Source organism: Nomia melanderi, chromosome 4 (genome assembly GCF_051020985.1).
Source record: "Nomia melanderi isolate GNS246 chromosome 4, iyNomMela1, whole genome shotgun sequence".
NCBI classification, from domain to species: domain Eukaryota; kingdom Metazoa; phylum Arthropoda; class Insecta; order Hymenoptera; family Halictidae; genus Nomia; species Nomia melanderi.
The window spans coordinates 3,255,084-3,262,472 of NC_135002.1; positions in this window are offsets into that span (position 1 = coordinate 3,255,084).

The window sequence follows — 7,389 nt, forward strand, 5'->3', positions numbered from 1 at the left end:
ATCGTTGAAAGTTGGATTTCATGAAAGTTTCTGTTTGTAGACTTTCCTTTTTAAATTTAACATTTTCAAAAAAGGGTCGTTTCATTGAATAAAGTATGAGCTGCTTTTCTGTCTCACTGGGAATATGAAATGTGGACGGTTTTTCGCGTGAACCTCCATTTTTGAGGAATTCCTATTGAGAAATGGAAGTTTGATTATGGAATTAGTAATCGTTGGAAATTTGATTTCATGGGAGTTTCTGTTTGTAGACTTTCCTCTTTAAATTTAACATTTCTGTGAACTTATGCAAGCTGCAGTTTGTCATTGTGAGAAGAAAATGGAGTCTTCACCTCGGTCGATGATCTTGTTTTTGTTTCTATTATAATTCTGAAGATTTAATTGGTGCATTAGTATTTGGACTGTGTACGAATAATGACGGCGTGTACAAGAATACTTAAGGAAGCATGTAAATTTTCGAAATCCGACCTGAGAACTGTAACCGGGTTAGATGATCGATCGTAGATCAGATAGCAGATCAGGCTCGATTCCGGTCACGTGCCGGAAGAGGACTCTTTCGTATGATCGACGCACACCGCGACGTGATTTTCACCTTGACCATGGGCAGGTCATCGTCCATCGTTCTGCGTCCATGATGCTTCGGTTCTGGTGCCACGAAATTTAATGTAGGACAGCCGCGATGACACGTCGCGATCATTAACACCGATATCGTTGTTCCTCGTGGGAACTAGGAATTTTCTGATCGTTAATCGAGTCCTCTTCTAACTTCCAAACGTGACATCTGACCCTTGTATCATCCTCATAACACTCTATTTTCTACTTTTTCACACAAAGTATGGCAAATAGCTCAAATCCTTTCAAACTGATAATTGCAACATTTCATTCTAAAATGGTAACTCTATATTAAAATTTTTCTATTCTCATTCGTCTGAAGAAATTATATAAATCAAAGTAAATTCGAACTTTTTCATAATTCGACCTTCTATGGACACAACCCCTAGATTTAACCCTTTGCACTCGAGAGGTGAATCTCCACCACTCGATTTCATACAGTAAAACTATAAAATTTAATTATTTAATTATATAAAATTGATATTTAATATTATATTTCCTATAATGCCTCATTTCGAGAAATATTCAAATAAAATAGCTTCGTTCCTCAATGTACGATTTCTCGTCGACCTAGTTTCACAAAATATCGATTTTATCTTATCGGAAAATGCTAAAATATCTCTAGTGAAAAACTTCCGAGTGCAAAGGGTTAACTATTCACACAAAAACTGAAGGTTAACAACATCTCTAAATATTCCCTCTACCCATTACTTCAAAAATCCAAATTTTCTTCCATTTCTCTATTCATACGTTGGAATCGAATCACAAACTATCCATTATCATCGAAAAACGTCACAATATCCCCATAATGTAAACAGGAGTACAACCAGAATATATTCAGCTCAGTGCCTTGCAACTTTTCTCCGAAGCATTTGTTCGTGTCACTGATTCTCTTCGAGTTATCGAGTTTCGACCGTTCGGCCGCGCCGTGCGGCGTCTCTAATTGCCTATTGGTTGCGACGCGGAGGCAGTGACATTAGAATGATTAAATGGAAAAATTGGTGGCAGCCGCGCGGCCGCGGGGACACGGCGCGAGTGTCGGCCGACGAATTACGGTGGAAGAGACGGCGCGTTATGCGCCATAAAAGGCAACAACTCTCGGGTGGCATCACAAAGGCCGATCGAAAGGTGGACGGCAGCTCGGGGCGTGCCAGAAAAACAGGGGACTACGGTTGCATTCCCGATGCATCTAAGTAGGCGCGCATAATTATGCGCATCTCGTATTTCGAAACGCCTTCTCCTCTCTTCGCGCGCTACGACGCCGGCCCAGGCGCTCTCGCGCGATGACTTTCCCATCCACGAACCTCCGACGATCATTTCCGACCGCGAGCGACGCTTTTGGCTTGGCTTTTGTTTGTCTCGGAATTGGATGAACGGCGGTTCGTTGAATTTTCGATGGTCGGATGGATAGTTTGGATAATGAGAATTTTGAGGAAGGAAATGATCTTGGGGATTCTTTGAAATTTCGATGATGAAGTGATGGCGGGGTTATATTGTGTTAGATGCTTCGGGCATTTGGAAGTCTGGAATTTTTAGAACTGAAGTGTCGAATTTTTCAGAGGAAATTAAATTTTTTAGAGATCAAAGGTTACCGAAGGCTTCAAGTTTTCGTGGAATTTAAATCCTCCAATTTTCAATTTTTCGTGGAATTTAAATCCTCCAATTCTCAATTTTTCGTGAAATTTGAAGCTTCCAATTTTCAATCTTCTATGGAATTTAAATCTTCCAATTTTCAATTTTTCGAGGAATTTATATCTTCCAATTTTCAATGTTTCGTGGAATTTAAATGTTCCAATTTTCAGTTTTCTATGGAATTTAAATCTTCCAATTTTCAATTTTCTATGAAATGAAAATATTCAGATTTCCAATTTCTATTGCAATCGAAATCTTCGAACTTCCAATCGTTCATAGAATCAGAATCTTCCAATCTTCAATGTTCTATGCAATTCAAATCTCGAACTTCCAATTTTTAAAAAAACCCAAATCTTGACAGCAACTTCTAAAAACATTGGAACCTTGAATCCTTCACAGTCAAAAAGTCCTTCAAACCTAACAAACGCTGCTAAATGGTAAATAATGGCAGCCATTGGAACTACTTGGTAGATTCGCGAGGACCTGAGGATTCCGAGAGGTCAAAATAAGTTAGATAGTACTCGAGGTCTTTAGTGGCCCTTCAGAGTCCTTCAGAGGTCATCAAGCACCATTGAATGGACTTGTACAGTTCTCTATAGGGTTATTTAGTACCATACGTCCCCCGAGTAAAGAGTCCCGCACTCGAATCGAAGAAACGGTCGATTCTTCCGCTGGAACGCTCCATAAATATTCAAGGGACCTTCCATAAATCAAAAATCGATGCGCTTTCTACTCGGAACGAGTTGTATTCACTGTTTTGATGCGAACAGATGTACGGTTGTCCGAATACTTATTTCGGAGAAAGTTCTCCTCCTCTCCTCGCTCTTTATCTCAATTGACACGAGCCTTTAAAATCCCGAGCTTTCTGTAAACACTAAAAATCTCCCAACAACGAGCAAACAATTCTCGCACGAAAGCCTCTATTCCCAAAAGTAAATAAAATTTAAGAAAGTGAAATCCCTCTGTCAACGAAACTTCGCTAAAAATAAATTCCAGAAGAAAATTGAAATACATCTATCGCAAATTAAGAATTCATATACCTACTACAAACTGAATAGAAACACAACATTATGAAATAAACAAATATCAATCTAGAAATTGAAAAATTGGAATAAACTGAGATAAATCTATCAGAAATCAAGAATAAAATTCTAACTATATACTAAATCGAACATAAGATTCAAATAAATCTACAAGTAAGAAGGTTCCAATTCTATTAACCAGTGAAGTGTGTTTGACGACTATATCCGTCATGGAGACGTGGCAGAATTTCGTGTAATGACGATTATATCCATCATGCGTCAAATTTTGTTACAATTTGATATTTAAATTGCAATTCTGGCAAAAACTGAATTATATTCGTAAATTTTAATATGTTTAAAATGTTTAGAGGTCAAGAAATGAAACAAACAAGTGAAAATTATAAATAATTTGTGTTAGACTCATAACTTCCTGAACGAACGAACGAACGAACGACGAATGGTGAATGGTTAGTAAGAGAGACGCAAGTAAATAAAAGTTATTTAACAAATTGAACAAAGAGTCGCAAAGACCTCAATGCAACACAATCATGCCTATTATATAATCTCCATCGACCGTCGATCGGCAAGATCCTCGGCATTTCCTTCTCGGCGAGGAATCCGCGCGGATCCGGACCGTAAATCTGTCGTCGCCATCGATCCCCGACGGAGAGTCTCGACGATGATCGTTCAATCGCCTCGATCGACGGTTTTTACCCTCCATCGATCGGCGGCGCGGTGATTTATCGCCGATGGAAGCAGAATCGAAGGCGTCGCGCGACGTTTGCGAGCGTTCCTTGAACGTCGCCGCGGCGCGGGGATCGTTCAAGGAGACGTCGCGATTGCGGAGAACATGAAGGAAGAAGAAAAGAGCAGGAGAAAAAGGTCTGTGGGTCACTGTGCTATCCGATTACGTAACCGTGTAACCTTCGGCGTTCGATTCTCGCGTGCAAAACGTATTTTCTACGTTTTCTCGGAAGGCAACCCCGAGGAGTTCATATTCGACGCAGAAACGGCCCGATCGGAATCGTCCTTGCCGGTTTCCTTCGAACCGACGATCGCTGCCTTCTTCATTCATCTTCGTTAAGACTCGACGGTTTTTTCTCTTCTCGGGGAATGAAGAAATTAAGTGGAAATCATTCAATAAGCTTCGTTTACTATTCGAACACGTATTCAGCGGTTTGTTAACTCCCGTACGGTGCACAAGTATGCAGTTAATTGCGGTAAGTTTTTATCGGTTACTTGAATAATCGTTTATAGACACTGTCGTTTAACGTCTATCATTAACTTTTGCCGTCTTCGTTCCTTGAATTAGCTAAATTGACAATTCTCATTTATGTCTATACGTTTGTTCTATTGTTACTAGTATTTTTAGTATTTTTAATAGTTTTTAAAAGGCTTCTAGTATTATTGAATTCTATGTTATTCAACGTCTATCGAGTAATTCCAACGCGTAGTTAACACTAGGTTTGCATTTATTGTAGTTTATTCTATTGTTCCTGGGGAAGTTGATATTCGTTCGTTTAGATTTTGGAAATTGTAGATGTAGAAATAGACAATCAGAATTCATGTTCGTGTAATTGGATCAACGAAAACCGATTGAAACATTTACCAAATGTTTATAAAATTCAATCTGCATCAAACTGACACCTTGCCCTACAACGAGTGAGACTCGTGAAGATTTTCAACATGATTCAACAAATATATGTATTACTCAGTACATTCGAATTCAAAGTAAATATTATTCCTCTGTAATCAACTATTATACTTAAAAGGAAATACAGGCATAACATATGCTTAGAATTTTTCTCTTTTTCCAGTAAATTATTAATGACAAAGTAACCGTATCGATCAGAGTTGAGAAATCATAGACCAAGAAGTTAAGGAATGAAATATAAAACTATCCTCGAGAAATTTGAATGAATAAAGTATGCCTATTTTTAGACGATCAAACCGCTGAATAAAAGCCACAAGTTCGGAACAAAGAAACAAATTCGAGTCTATCTAGCCTGGTGAGCGGAGGATTGGTCGTTCAGTGGAAATGTACACGAACAAAATGAAAAGTCAACGAAGCGGAGGGTCCGAGGTTCCATTAGCGACTCCTCTCAACCGATCGGTGATTTTTGTGGTGCCCCCCCGTTGCATAGGTCAACAGTGAGAGATTAAAAAGAAGGGTGGGAGGGCGAGGGGTAGAGTGGCGGGGGCACGTTACACGCACACGGGATGGTGAACTACGAAAACTGGTTTCCTACGGCTCCCCATATTTATTCTACGGTGAACGTGTGCCCCCGTTGGCATCCCGGCGGGTGCATCTCATCTCGTCAAGGACTCGGCTCAGCACGCGTTTAGAAATGCCATTGGATCCTCCTGGGGATCACATTGTTGGGGGACGTAAAACGTTAGGTTTATAGTTGCTGCCGTGAAGTTGCTTAAATGAAAATTTTACTTCTATGGTAATGAGTAGACTCTTTTCTTTGGCATTAAAAGAGGAGATTGGAGGTTTAGTAGATGGAATGTGGATAGGATGCTAACTTTGGGAATTTGTTTTTTGGAGGTGCAGATGTTTGGTGTTTGAAGGTTTGATGGTTTGGTAGTTTGGTAGTTTGATGGTTTGGTAGTTTGGTAGTTTGGTAGTTTGAAAGTTTGAAAGTTTGAAAGTTTGAAAGTTTGGTAGTTTGGTAGTTTGAAAGTTTAAAAGTTTAAAAGTTTGAAAGTTTGAAAATTTGATAGTTTGATAATTTGAAAGTTTCAGAGTTTCAAAGTTTCAAAGTTTCAAAGTTTGATAGTTTGATAGTTTGATAGTTTGATAGTTTGATAGTTTGATAATTTCAAAGTTTGAAAGTTTGAAAGTTTGATAGTTTGATAGTTTGATAGTTTGAGAGTTTAAAAGTTTGAAAGTTTGAAAGTTTGGTAGTTTGGTAGTTTGAAAGTTTGAAAATTTGAAAGTTTGAAAGTTTGAAAGTTTGAAAGTTTGAAGATTCAAAAATTAGACGATTAAAAAATTAGAAGATTCGAAAATTAGAAGATTCGAAGATTTGAAGATTTGAAGATTTGAAGATATGAAGATTCGAAGATTAAAAAATTGAAGATTTGATGATTCCAAGATTCAAAGATTTTAAGATTCCAAGATTTGTAAATTTTTAGGTGTAAGAGTCTATTACTTCAATACATAAGGGGACAATAAATTCTGTAATTCGACATCTAATTCATCTTGCGCAAATCATTAAACTTCCCATTAATCTACCTCAAAGACCACTAACGAATTCTCCTCAAACGACTTCCAACAATATTCCCAAGAATCCCGAAGCCATCCACTCTCCACAAATTTCCTCGCCGAAACTTTTACATCCCTTCATCGACCAGGAGCCTTCGCGAACCCCTCGACGCTTTGAAAAAAGAACTCGAAACTCCTCCGACGCTGTTTACAAAATTTCCCGAGTAACTCTTCCGCGAGCAGGAATCCCCTTCGAAAGTGCTCAAGAATTTTCCCTAGAATTTTGTTCACGAATCGATGCCAACCTCTTCCGAGAATATAGTCGTGCAGTGAAATTTATGAATAATTCATAATAGCCGAAGACTCGTAACCGGTCGATCCAAACGGTCGGAGGTGGCAGTAGTTTTCACGCGTGCCTAAAGAATTTCTCGGACGTTTCTAGCAGTTAACATCTGTCGCTCAAGTTCAATAACGTACACTTCGTCCCTTCTGACGATACTGTGCCATTTCTCGAGGGAACATTGGCTCCTTAACCCTTTCAATCCAAAATTCTCAATTTCCCTTTTCCATCAATCTCTTTCAACTGTCTTCATACACAATGACATAAGTAGTAAAATTCGATAAGAGGCTAACATATGTTCCATACCATATTAACCCTTTGCATACGAAAAAATGGAAAATTGGTCCTCACCACAAATGTTTCAATTGCATCAAAATAAAAGTGGTTCGAAACGTATAAAAAAGTAAAATCCTATACAGCTACACGACAATTATAGCACTTAAAATGTATCTTCCCCTTTTTTTGTGATATACAAATTACAACGGTGACGCACATATACGCTTATGATGCAAGTGGGTTAAATATTAGACATAGTTACGTACACATTATTATCACAGAAACTACAAAATCTACCA